Source organism: Hesperophylax consimilis, chromosome 6 (assembly GCF_061612785.1).
Source record: "Hesperophylax consimilis isolate HC1 chromosome 6, BYU_Hcon_1.0, whole genome shotgun sequence".
Lineage (NCBI taxonomy): Eukaryota > Metazoa > Arthropoda > Insecta > Trichoptera > Limnephilidae > Hesperophylax > Hesperophylax consimilis.
The window spans coordinates 13677550-13690411 of NC_142841.1; the positions used below are offsets into that span (position 1 = coordinate 13677550).

At 34.4% G+C, this 12862-nt stretch overlaps 12 non-coding genes across 12 annotated transcripts; all 12 read right to left on the bottom strand.

Annotated features, from left to right (window-relative positions):
* Positions 1–212: 212 nt before the first annotated feature.
* LOC149422963 (5S ribosomal RNA) lies at positions 213–331 on the bottom strand. The gene has a single exon (XR_016302344.1). It is a non-coding gene; the product is annotated as a 5S ribosomal RNA (ribosomal RNA).
* Positions 332–654: 323 nt separating this feature from the next.
* On the bottom strand, positions 655–773 carry LOC149422964 (5S ribosomal RNA). Its single transcript, XR_016302345.1, has one exon. It is a non-coding gene; the product is annotated as a 5S ribosomal RNA (ribosomal RNA).
* A 323-nt stretch (positions 774–1096) lies between these two features.
* Positions 1097–1215, bottom strand: LOC149422965 (5S ribosomal RNA). The gene has a single exon (XR_016302346.1). It is a non-coding gene; the product is annotated as a 5S ribosomal RNA (ribosomal RNA).
* A 674-nt stretch (positions 1216–1889) lies between these two features.
* Positions 1890–2008, bottom strand: LOC149422966 (5S ribosomal RNA). Its single transcript, XR_016302347.1, has one exon. It is a non-coding gene; the product is annotated as a 5S ribosomal RNA (ribosomal RNA).
* A 322-nt stretch (positions 2009–2330) lies between these two features.
* Positions 2331–2449, bottom strand: LOC149422967 (5S ribosomal RNA). The gene has a single exon (XR_016302349.1). It is a non-coding gene; the product is annotated as a 5S ribosomal RNA (ribosomal RNA).
* Positions 2450–2772: 323 nt separating this feature from the next.
* Positions 2773–2891, bottom strand: LOC149422968 (5S ribosomal RNA). Its single transcript, XR_016302350.1, has one exon. It is a non-coding gene; the product is annotated as a 5S ribosomal RNA (ribosomal RNA).
* A 6431-nt stretch (positions 2892–9322) lies between these two features.
* Positions 9323–9441, bottom strand: LOC149422969 (5S ribosomal RNA). Its single transcript, XR_016302351.1, has one exon. It is a non-coding gene; the product is annotated as a 5S ribosomal RNA (ribosomal RNA).
* Positions 9442–10115: 674 nt separating this feature from the next.
* LOC149422970 (5S ribosomal RNA) lies at positions 10116–10234 on the bottom strand. Its single transcript, XR_016302352.1, has one exon. It is a non-coding gene; the product is annotated as a 5S ribosomal RNA (ribosomal RNA).
* A 322-nt stretch (positions 10235–10556) lies between these two features.
* On the bottom strand, positions 10557–10675 carry LOC149422971 (5S ribosomal RNA). Its single transcript, XR_016302353.1, has one exon. It is a non-coding gene; the product is annotated as a 5S ribosomal RNA (ribosomal RNA).
* Positions 10676–10998: 323 nt separating this feature from the next.
* On the bottom strand, positions 10999–11117 carry LOC149422972 (5S ribosomal RNA). The gene has a single exon (XR_016302354.1). It is a non-coding gene; the product is annotated as a 5S ribosomal RNA (ribosomal RNA).
* A 700-nt stretch (positions 11118–11817) lies between these two features.
* On the bottom strand, positions 11818–11936 carry LOC149422973 (5S ribosomal RNA). Its single transcript, XR_016302355.1, has one exon. It is a non-coding gene; the product is annotated as a 5S ribosomal RNA (ribosomal RNA).
* Positions 11937–12259: 323 nt separating this feature from the next.
* Positions 12260–12378, bottom strand: LOC149422974 (5S ribosomal RNA). Its single transcript, XR_016302356.1, has one exon. It is a non-coding gene; the product is annotated as a 5S ribosomal RNA (ribosomal RNA).
* Between the last annotated feature and the right edge of the window lie 484 nt (positions 12379–12862).

The following is a 12862-nucleotide window of genomic DNA, read 5'->3' on the forward strand; positions in this document are numbered from 1 at the left end:
ATCCACTAAGTAATATTTTAGGCCTGTAGCATACTTGAAAAGTTAAAGAATGATATAAGATTGTTTATGATGTTAACGATAAAAAAATAATCAATCCACTAAGTAATATTTTAGGCCTGTAGCATACTTGAAAAGTTAAAGAATTTTATGATATTATTAATGATAGTAACGATAAAAAAATAAAAAAAAACATAAAATTACCATAAAAAATGGGCCAACGGCACGCGGTGTTCCCAAGCGGTCACCCATCCAAGTACTGACCGCGCCCAATGTTGCTTAACTTCGGTGATCGGACGAGAACCGGTGTGTTCAACATGGTATGGTCGTTGGCAAACACTAAACAATATTAATTTCTATTCTACCTGCCAATAAATATATGAAAATTAGTATAAAAAAGCCCTAATAATACTGAAAACATTAGCAAGGTGTGTGCGACGTTGATAAAAATAATCATTACATACGCGCTTGAAAAAGATCGTAATTACATCCATAACTTTGCAGGAATTTTTTTTTTCAATGGTTGACCATAATATCAATCCACTAAGTAATATTTTAGGCCTGTAGCATACTTGAAAAGTTAAAGAATTTTATGATATTATTAATGATAGTAACGATAAAAAAATAAAAAAAAACATGAAATTACCATAAAAAATGGGCCAACGGCACGCGGTGTTCCCAAGCGGTCACCCATCCAAGTACTGACCGCGCCCAATGTTGCTTAACTTCGGTGATCGGACGAGAACCGGTGTGTTCAACATGGTATGGTCGTTGGCAAACGCTAAACAATATTAATTTCTATTCTACCTGCCAATAAATATATGAAAATTAGTATAAAAAAGCCCTAATAATACTGAAAACATTAGCAAGGTGTGTGCGACGTTGATAAAAATAATCATTACATACGCGCTTGAAAAAGATCGTAATTACATCCATAACTTTGCAGGAATTTTTTTTTTCAATGGTTGACCATAATATCAATCCACTAAGTAATATTTTAGGCCTGTAGCATACTTGAAAAGTTAAAGAATTTTATGATATTATTAATGATAGTAACGATAAAAAAATAAAAAAAAACATAAAATTACCATAAAAAATGGGCCAACGGCACGCGGTGTTCCCAAGCGGTCACCCATCCAAGTACTGACCGCGCCCAATGTTGCTTAACTTCGGTGATCGGACGAGAACCGGTGTGTTCAACATGGTATGGTCGTTGGCAAACACTAAACAATATTAATTTCTATTCTACCTGCCAATAAATATATGAAAATTAGTATAAAAAAGCCCTAATAATACTGAAAACATTAGCAAGGTGTGTGCGACGTTGATAAAAATAATCATTACATACGCGCTTGAAAAAGATCGTAATTACATCCATAACTTTGCAGGAATTTTTGAAGTGAAACTTCTTTACCCGCGTCATGCAATTTCGAGGACCGGAGTAAAACGAACTCATGACCGAAACGAAAATGCGGGACCGATTAAAGTTCATTTGATCTAGTCAAAGTTTTGAAGTAAAATATAAATGCTTCTTAGCTCATCTCGACAACTGGCGTTGGTGGTGTAATGGTCAGCGTAGTTGCTTTCCAAGCAGTTGATCCGAGTTCGATTCTCGGCCATCGCACATTATTTTTTTGTTTTTAACGCCTTTTTTTTTTTCAATGGTTGACCATAATATCAATCCACTAAGTAATATTTTAGGCCTGTAGCATACTTGAAAAGTTAAAGAATGATATAAGATTGTTTATGATGTTAACGATAAAAAAATAATCAATCCACTAAGTAATATTTTAGGCCTGTAGCATACTTGAAAAGTTAAAGAATTTTATGATATTATTAATGATAGTAACGATAAAAAAATAAAAAAAAACATAAAATTACCATAAAAAATGGGCCAACGGCACGCGGTGTTCCCAAGCGGTCACCCATCCAAGTACTGACCGCGCCCAATGTTGCTTAACTTCGGTGATCGGACGAGAACCGGTGTGTTCAACATGGTATGGTCGTTGGCAAACACTAAACAATATTAATTTCTATTCTACCTGCCAATAAATATATGAAAATTAGTATAAAAAAGCCCTAATAATACTGAAAACATTAGCAAGGTGTGTGCGACGTTGATAAAAATAATCATTACATACGCGCTTGAAAAAGATCGTAATTACATCCATAACTTTGCAGGAATTTTTTTTTTCAATGGTTGACCATAATATCAATCCACTAAGTAATATTTTAGGCCTGTAGCATACTTGAAAAGTTAAAGAATTTTATGATATTATTAATGATAGTAACGATAAAAAAATAAAAAAAACATGAAATTACCATAAAAAATGGGCCAACGGCACGCGGTGTTCCCAAGCGGTCACCCATCCAAGTACTGACCGCGCCCAATGTTGCTTAACTTCGGTGATCGGACGAGAACCGGTGTGTTCAACATGGTATGGTCGTTGGCAAACGCTAAACAATATTAATTTCTATTCTACCTGCCAATAAATATATGAAAATTAGTATAAAAAAGCCCTAATAATACTGAAAACATTAGCAAGGTGTGTGCGACGTTGATAAAAATAATCATTACATACGCGCTTGAAAAAGATCGTAATTACATCCATAACTTTGCAGGAATTTTTTTTTTCAATGGTTGACCATAATATCAATCCACTAAGTAATATTTTAGGCCTGTAGCATACTTGAAAAGTTAAAGAATTTTATGATATTATTAATGATAGTAACGATAAAAAAATAAAAAAAAACATAAAATTACCATAAAAAATGGGCCAACGGCACGCGGTGTTCCCAAGCGGTCACCCATCCAAGTACTGACCGCGCCCAATGTTGCTTAACTTCGGTGATCGGACGAGAACCGGTGTGTTCAACATGGTATGGTCGTTGGCAAACACTAAACAATATTAATTTCTATTCTACCTGCCAATAAATATATGAAAATTAGTATAAAAAAGCCCTAATAATACTGAAAACATTAGCAAGGTGTATGCGACGTTGATAAAAATAATCATTACATACGCGCTTGAAAAAGATCGTAATTACATCCATAACTTTGCAGGAATTTTTTGAAGTGAAACTTCTTTACGCGCGTCATGCAATTTCGAGGACCGGAGTAAAACCGACTCATGACCGTGACGAAAAAACGGGATCATTTCGCTATAGGAGCCTAGCTAATATTATATACCTAGTTTAACTCACTCTCCTAACTCATCTTCGCTGTCTACAGGCAGAGCGCACGACTGTGGTCGTGAAGAACCGAGGTTCGATCCCCGCTTTAACTAATTTTTTTTTTCTTTTTTTATAACTTTTAATTTTTTTTATCACATGCTACTTATAAATATGTCAATAGACAGAAAAAAAGAGAGAATGAAATGAAAAGAGAGAGAGAGAAGAATACTAGAAGTTTCACTTCTGTCTTGCGTAGGCTTGACACACCCATTTTTTTTTTATTTATTTTGTAACTCACGTAAGTATGTAATACATTATTTTAGAATATCTTTTCTCTAAGACAACTTTTTTTTAAATTGTGTTTTTCATTATTTATTACAAATAACGGCTGAACTGACAAAGTAGTTTTTAAGCAGGTCAAATTCACACTAATAAGTATGAATCTAAAGCACAAATATAACGAGAAATCACCATGCGGAAAATAGAGAAGAATAACATTATAAGTGCTAGATATAACACAGGAAACATAAGTACATATAACACACACTCAAAGTCATAGAAAATTGGATAAAGTTGTGTCTGTATGTATAAAGGGTATGTATGTATGTAGGTGAATTCATTGGCTGTAAACTGTAGGAAGCAATTCATCTGTTTTTCTATTACTATTTCAAGGAATGATATTAATTAAATTACACATACAATCATTATTTTTTAATTATTTAAATCTCATTGTGGATGCAATTGAATAAGAACGACTTCATACTATTTATTACATTGTTTTGTTGACCCAAATATAAGTTAACAAGTCCCCTAGTGCGGTAATTATTTAATATGCAATAGAGTCTAAGATCCAATTTAAATTACTTCATTTTCTTTAATTTTCTTTCATTGCTATAGTTTATTTTAATATCTTGTGTTTTCAACAGTTATAACCTTTAAACAACCTGTCATTATTTACTATTTTTCCATTATACTCGAATAAGCATTTCACTTTTCAACACAGCATAATATACCTTATATTGCTAATATTTTCTCAGTGTTGCTATAAAAAATTCATCAAAAATGAAAAGTGCTGTAGTTATAACCTCCAAAACATGCACAACGAAGTGACAAAATGCCTGTACTAATAAAATCAGATCGCGAGCGGAACTTTACGATCTCCTCGAAAATAACAGGAAAACGAAGCGACGCTACATGAACCAAAATTAAATTAAATTTTAAACGATTAATAGGCACAAGGACCAGCCGGCAGGCATCTGAAACATTAATTAATGTCTTTGTTTAAAGTACGTTACAGCATTTTGCTGAAATTTTGATACCCTAATTTTTTTTCTGAAATAATATTTTAATGGGGGTGTTTCTTGATTTTAAATGATTTTTAGCTGCGCTTAGCCAATTTCCCAACCTTTTCCTTTGACTTCCCCTTCCCCTCACATACTTCCTTACCATCCGGATTATTATAGCTAGCCGAGTAATAGAAGGCATCGGGTTCACACAGGCATTGCGATTTCAATCCTCTGCAAGTCAAGACCTCCATCATTGAACAAGCAATAATTTAAATTTTATTTTAGAAATTTTGGTTTTCGCATAGTTTCGTGAAATGGATTTTGTTTTTTTTTTAATATTCGGTATTTTCGCTTCGAGCGCTGACTTCTGTCGCATAAAATGCCACCACCGTCTAGTCCTCAATACCAATTATATAAAAAGTTCCGTTGATAAAAAACTTCCTTATTGGATAAAGCACTTACTAACAGAACAACGCCACTTGTCACACGGGCAAATTTTGAAAAGTCAAAAAGGTCGATATAACTTAATAATAACATGAGGTATATAACCTTGCGTATAGTCGTTTACGTAATACTCACTGTACATTGTACTTAAAGGCATAAAGTTCTCGAGATGAGGCCTAGTTATTTGATGGAAAACTAAATCTAGTTCGGTTCAATTTGTATATCAGCTTTCCATTTGCTTTAACTAGAACACGATACTATTTTTTTCATACCTGAAATTGTAAGTATAGACATTGATAACAATACAAGGGGAAAAACCGAACAAATAACTCTTTTTTTTCAAAATAAAGTGACTTTAAGGCGATGCACTACGTCGTGTAATATTTTAAATTGAGCCGCTATCAATAACAACCCTTACGTAGATGGTGATAAGGTTTAAATTCCCGCTTAACACCATCCGCCTGTTTTGATTTATGCAAGAAAAAAACATAGCCAAAAAGTGCATTTTATTTTATTTTGACCAAATTTTCAAACCAAAAACACATGATTTTGCATTACTACGTATGGCATCGCCTTAAACACAAAGTATTGTGAATTCAAATAACCAGTTAGTAGTTGAGTTGACGAAAGCGTTGGATTCTCACCTAGGCGTCACGCCAGACGTCCTCTGCTTTTTAACGTCGCCAACATTCCACAAGCAACGTTCTCCGCAAATGAATGAATCCGCGAATGATATATTCAGCTTAACACAACATTATTTTAAGCTCCATCTAAAGAAAATGCTTTTCATTTGTATTTGTCTTACGCATTGCATTTCATCCAACTTTTACACTGTTTTAATTTAGATGATAAAAAAAACGATCGACTAACATTTTACCTTGTGTTTTTCTTTCAAACCATTAACTTTTTTCAATCTTCTGAAACAATAAATGATCAACGATCAATGAAACTCAATCTAAGCTTTTCCATTCTAGATTATGTTTGTATCTACTATATCAGGCTGTTAATTTGGCGATTTTTAAATATTTTACAAACGTTTTTTAGTTCAGATTTGCGGAACTTGGTTTTCAAGAAGATGCGACGGTCTTAACGTCAAATGAACTTCAACATTGTAAATTTGACGAGTGCAATCTTAACTTAGATTCTTTGATCCGGAACACCACTTTTAAAGGTGACTGTATTATTGTCAATACTATTTAATTATTTAATCATTATTAATTTTATTAAATATCCCACCTTTTCAATGAGAAATCAATGGTTAATTGTTATACAACCTCCATCACGTGACAAATTACCGTAAGGCCTGCGTATCGTTCTTGACTGTTTCACAAGTTTCACCGATAATCTCTAAGGAAAACCAGAAGCTTAGACGTGAAAAACTTTGTAAGCTTTTGAATAAAGCCTTGCGTTTCTGGCATCAATTACTGTAAAATTAAAAGTATTTTCAAATCGCAATCAGTAGAACTTGCGATAAGAGGGACCTGGCTCTGGTAGCTCAGCAGTTTGGTTCCATTGGTGTTGAATACATGAAATTATTAGTCTGTAAAGTTTTAATCTTAATTTTTTAAACCGTCATTTTTTGGTTTCAATGCTCCACCTGTTAATGGGTAAAACTTCATATGCAGTGGCTTTAACTAGGTTTTAACCCACATGTAGTTCTTTTTTTTGTTAATGACTATTTCAAAATACAAACTAAAGTAGATGTTACTGCTCCGAGTCGGAAATTAGGTTGTTTTATGAGTGTTATATAATGATTTTATCATTTTCATGAACACAAAATATTTCCACAAAATAAAAAAACATTAAATAAAATATTTTCATATTGACAGTAATTTGTGTTGCTGTTACTTCATAATTTTAATGATTTCCTAATATTTATGTTAAATTAACCATATTTACATGTCGTATAAACTTTTTTTATGTTCATGGTGTTTTTAATTGCATTTGTAACGGCATGTCAGTTGAAAGTTTTTTGGCATGGAAATTATGGTTTTTCTGGACATAAGATGTACCTATTTAATTTTGGATTATTAAGTAAATTTGAATTTAATGTAGGTTTATGGTAAGGAGGATATTATTTTTCCTTTGAATGTGACTAGAGTTTTATAATACTGAAAAAATTAAGGTTTTTAAAAATTTCTATATTTTGATAATATGCATAATCGTATAAGAAAGCATTTGAAAAAATGGGTCCCTAATAAATTAATATTTTTTATAAATGCTCGTCCTAACTAGTGCATACTAAAGACCACTTTATTGCGGTACAGCATTCGAACTTAAGTAGAATTAAAAAAAAATATGAGCAATACAAGTTTATTCTTTATTTATTATTTATTTCATTTAATAAGAAGAAAACGAAAAAAAAGTTGTAACACTTTTAGGCGCTGATCCATTAGAACGATATTACTCGTTGGCTCGTTGGTCGCAGACTCTCGTTGTTGATCCATCAGCGAGCCAAACAGTCGACTCTCGATTACCGGCTATTGTTTTTGGTATCGATTCTCCAATCCAGACTGCTCACAATCTCCGTCAAAAGTACATACATTGGTTTATGTTCTAATTCTTGTCTCTTCGAAGGTACATAATTGCATACGCCAAAAATTAAAAGACATTCCACTGGAACTGGGTCGAACCACTCGTTGTTTGAGTTGAGTGACTTTGTCAAGAATCAAGATCCAGGATAGTTAATGATCAGACCCAAAGAAAGCTGTGTTAAGACTATCGACTCGCCGGCTGGCTTGACTGATCCACCGGCGGTTTATTATACCCCGGCTAAAGTGGGTGATAGATGCTATAAAACTGCGGTTTTAAAGTTTGCGAACGTATCAGCTCTGCATCAGTGACACTGAACATCTCAGCTCAAGTAGCTTTATATTCCTTTCTTTTAAAATTGAGTTCTTATGCGTACAAAACTATTTATTCATATTTATATTGCGTGTGTACGGGCGTAAACAAATAATTCGTCTAAATATTTTGAAAGATGACTAACAAAACGTATATTCAAGTGAAAAAATTCTTTTAAGTTTACGCAAATGTCTAATCGTGTCTAGGATGAACGAAGTATGCATGAAGAATGAGTTAATGATGAATGTAAGTAAGTCTAAAGTAATGGTGTTTGAAAGAGAGAGTACGAAAACAGTGTGCAATATAATTGTGAATGGGGAATATTTGGAGCAGGTGGATGAGTTTGTGTATTTAGGAAGTATGTTTACGAGAGATGGGAAGGCTGACAGAGATATCGAAAGAAGGGTAAATGCAGGTAATTCCGTTAATGGAGGACTAAACGCCGTAGGCGCTAACAAAAAATTGTCCAAAGAAGCGAAGTTAGCAGTCCACAACGGAGTGCTGGTACCTACCTTGATGTATGGAAGTGAGGCATGGAACTGGCAAAGAAAGGATGAAAGTAGATTAAATGCTGTTGAAATGAGATCCCTGAGGCGTATGTGTGGTAAAACCATGTTTGATCGTGTGAGGAATGTGGAGATCCGCAAAGAGTGCAAGGCTGATGTAAGCGTAATGAGTAAGATTAAGAAAGGGACGCTTAGATGGTTTGGGCATGTAGAGCGAATGAGCGAAGATAGGAGTGTAAGGAGGATATATGATGCAAATGTGAATGGTAGCAGAAGTCGGGGACGCCCGAGGAAGACATGGCACGATCAAGTGAATCAGATACTCGAGTCGGGCCATGTTAAGAGTCAGAATAATAGAAGAGTATGTATGAGACGATGTATGAATGTGAATGAGGCAAGGAGTGTGTGCCAAGACCGAGTTGTTTGGCGGTCCGTCCTCTCTGCCTACCCCTGCGGGGAAACGGCGTGATGGTTAGTTAGTTAGTTAGTTAGCAAATGGATTAGCGCTTTAATACACAGTTTTTTTGTGATATTGGAATTCCACTCTGAAAAAACATTTTGTATGTATTTTTTTTGAAGTGAAACTTCTTTACCCGCGTCATGCAATTTCGAGGACCGGAGTAAAACGAACTCATGACCGAAACGAAAATGCGGGACCGATTAAAGTTCATTTGATCTAGTCAAAGTTTTGAAGTAAAATATAAATGCTTCTTAGCTCATCTCGACAACTGGCGTTGGTGGTGTAATGGTCAGCGTAGTTGCTTTCCAAGCAGTTGATCCGAGTTCGATTCTCGGCCATCGCACATTATTTTTTTGTTTTTAACGCCTTTTTTTTTTTCAATGGTTGACCATAATATCAATCCACTAAGTAATATTTTAGGCCTGTAGCATACTTGAAAAGTTAAAGAATGATATAAGATTGTTTATGATGTTAACGATAAAAAAATAATCAATCCACTAAGTAATATTTTAGGCCTGTAGCATACTTGAAAAGTTAAAGAATTTTATGATATTATTAATGATAGTAACGATAAAAAAATAAAAAAAAACATAAAATTACCATAAAAAATGGGCCAACGGCACGCGGTGTTCCCAAGCGGTCACCCATCCAAGTACTGACCGCGCCCAATGTTGCTTAACTTCGGTGATCGGACGAGAACCGGTGTGTTCAACATGGTATGGTCGTTGGCAAACACTAAACAATATTAATTTCTATTCTACCTGCCAATAAATATATGAAAATTAGTATAAAAAAGCCCTAATAATACTGAAAACATTAGCAAGGTGTGTGCGACGTTGATAAAAATAATCATTACATACGCGCTTGAAAAAGATCGTAATTACATCCATAACTTTGCAGGAATTTTTGAAGTGAAACTTCTTTACCCGCGTCATGCAATTTCGAGGACCGGAGTAAAACGAACTCATGACCGAAACGAAAATGCGGGACCGATTAAAGTTCATTTGATCTAGTCAAAGTTTTGAAGTAAAATATAAATGCTTCTTAGCTCATCTCGACAACTGGCGTTGGTGGTGTAATGGTCAGCGTAGTTGCTTTCCAAGCAGTTGATCCGAGTTCGATTCTCGGCCATCGCACATTATTTTTTTGTTTTTAACGCCTTTTTTTTTTTCAATGGTTGACCATAATATCAATCCACTAAGTAATATTTTAGGCCTGTAGCATACTTGAAAAGTTAAAGAATGATATAAGATTGTTTATGATGTTAACGATAAAAAAATAATCAATCCACTAAGTAATATTTTAGGCCTGTAGCATACTTGAAAAGTTAAAGAATTTTATGATATTATTAATGATAGTAACGATAAAAAAATAAAAAAAAACATAAAATTACCATAAAAAATGGGCCAACGGCACGCGGTGTTCCCAAGCGGTCACCCATCCAAGTACTGACCGCGCCCAATGTTGCTTAACTTCGGTGATCGGACGAGAACCGGTGTGTTCAACATGGTATGGTCGTTGGCAAACACTAAACAATATTAATTTCTATTCTACCTGCCAATAAATATATGAAAATTAGTATAAAAAAGCCCTAATAATACTGAAAACATTAGCAAGGTGTGTGCGACGTTGATAAAAATAATCATTACATACGCGCTTGAAAAAGATCGTAATTACATCCATAACTTTGCAGGAATTTTTTTTTTCAATGGTTGACCATAATATCAATCCACTAAGTAATATTTTAGGCCTGTAGCATACTTGAAAAGTTAAAGAATTTTATGATATTATTAATGATAGTAACGATAAAAAAATAAAAAAAACATGAAATTACCATAAAAAATGGGCCAACGGCACGCGGTGTTCCCAAGCGGTCACCCATCCAAGTACTGACCGCGCCCAATGTTGCTTAACTTCGGTGATCGGACGAGAACCGGTGTGTTCAACATGGTATGGTCGTTGGCAAACGCTAAACAATATTAATTTCTATTCTACCTGCCAATAAATATATGAAAATTAGTATAAAAAAGCCCTAATAATACTGAAAACATTAGCAAGGTGTGTGCGACGTTGATAAAAATAATCATTACATACGCGCTTGAAAAAGATCGTAATTACATCCATAACTTTGCAGGAATTTTTTTTTTCAATGGTTGACCATAATATCAATCCACTAAGTAATATTTTAGGCCTGTAGCATACTTGAAAAGTTAAAGAATTTTATGATATTATTAATGATAGTAACGATAAAAAAATAAAAAAAAACATAAAATTACCATAAAAAATGGGCCAACGGCACGCGGTGTTCCCAAGCGGTCACCCATCCAAGTACTGACCGCGCCCAATGTTGCTTAACTTCGGTGATCGGACGAGAACCGGTGTGTTCAACATGGTATGGTCGTTGGCAAACACTAAACAATATTAATTTCTATTCTACCTGCCAATAAATATATGAAAATTAGTATAAAAAAGCCCTAATAATACTGAAAACATTAGCAAGGTGTATGCGACGTTGATAAAAATAATCATTACATACGCGCTTGAAAAAGATCGTAATTACATCCATAACTTTGCAGGAATTTTTTGAAGTGAAACTTCTTTACGCGCGTCATGCAATTTCGAGGACCGGAGTAAAACCGACTCATGACCGTGACGAAAAAACGGGATCATTTCGCTATAGGAGCCTAGCTAATATTATATACCTAGTTTAACTCACTCTCCTAACTCATCTTCGCTGTCTACAGGCAGAGCGCACGACTGTGGTCGTGAAGAACCGAGGTTCGATCCCCGCTTTAACTAATTTTTTTTTTCTTTTTTTATAACTTTTAATTTTTTTTATCACATGCTACTTATAAATATGTCAATAGACAGAAAAAAAGAGAGAATGAAATGAAAAGAGAGAGAGAGAAGAATACTAGAAGTTTCACTTCTGTCTTGCGTAGGCTTGACACACCCATTTTTTTTTTTCAATGGTTGACCATAATATCAATCCACTAAGTAATATTTTAGGCCTGTAGCATACTTGAAAAGTTAAAGAATTTTATGATATTATTAATGATAGTAACGATAAAAAAATAAAAAAAACATGAAATTACCATAAAAAATGGGCCAACGGCACGCGGTGTTCCCAAGCGGTCACCCATCCAAGTACTGACCGCGCCCAATGTTGCTTAACTTCGGTGATCGGACGAGAACCGGTGTGTTCAACATGGTATGGTCGTTGGCAAACGCTAAACAATATTAATTTCTATTCTACCTGCCAATAAATATATGAAAATTAGTATAAAAAAGCCCTAATAATACTGAAAACATTAGCAAGGTGTGTGCGACGTTGATAAAAATAATCATTACATACGCGCTTGAAAAAGATCGTAATTACATCCATAACTTTGCAGGAATTTTTTTTTTCAATGGTTGACCATAATATCAATCCACTAAGTAATATTTTAGGCCTGTAGCATACTTGAAAAGTTAAAGAATTTTATGATATTATTAATGATAGTAACGATAAAAAAATAAAAAAAAACATAAAATTACCATAAAAAATGGGCCAACGGCACGCGGTGTTCCCAAGCGGTCACCCATCCAAGTACTGACCGCGCCCAATGTTGCTTAACTTCGGTGATCGGACGAGAACCGGTGTGTTCAACATGGTATGGTCGTTGGCAAACACTAAACAATATTAATTTCTATTCTACCTGCCAATAAATATATGAAAATTAGTATAAAAAAGCCCTAATAATACTGAAAACATTAGCAAGGTGTATGCGACGTTGATAAAAATAATCATTACATACGCGCTTGAAAAAGATCGTAATTACATCCATAACTTTGCAGGAATTTTTTGAAGTGAAACTTCTTTACGCGCGTCATGCAATTTCGAGGACCGGAGTAAAACCGACTCATGACCGTGACGAAAAAACGGGATCATTTCGCTATAGGAGCCTAGCTAATATTATATACCTAGTTTAACTCACTCTCCTAACTCATCTTCGCTGTCTACAGGCAGAGCGCACGACTGTGGTCGTGAAGAACCGAGGTTCGATCCCCGCTTTAACTAATTTTTTTTTTCTTTTTTTATAACTTTTAATTTTTTTTATCACATGCTACTTATAAATATGTCAATAGACAGAAAAAAAGAGAGAATGAAA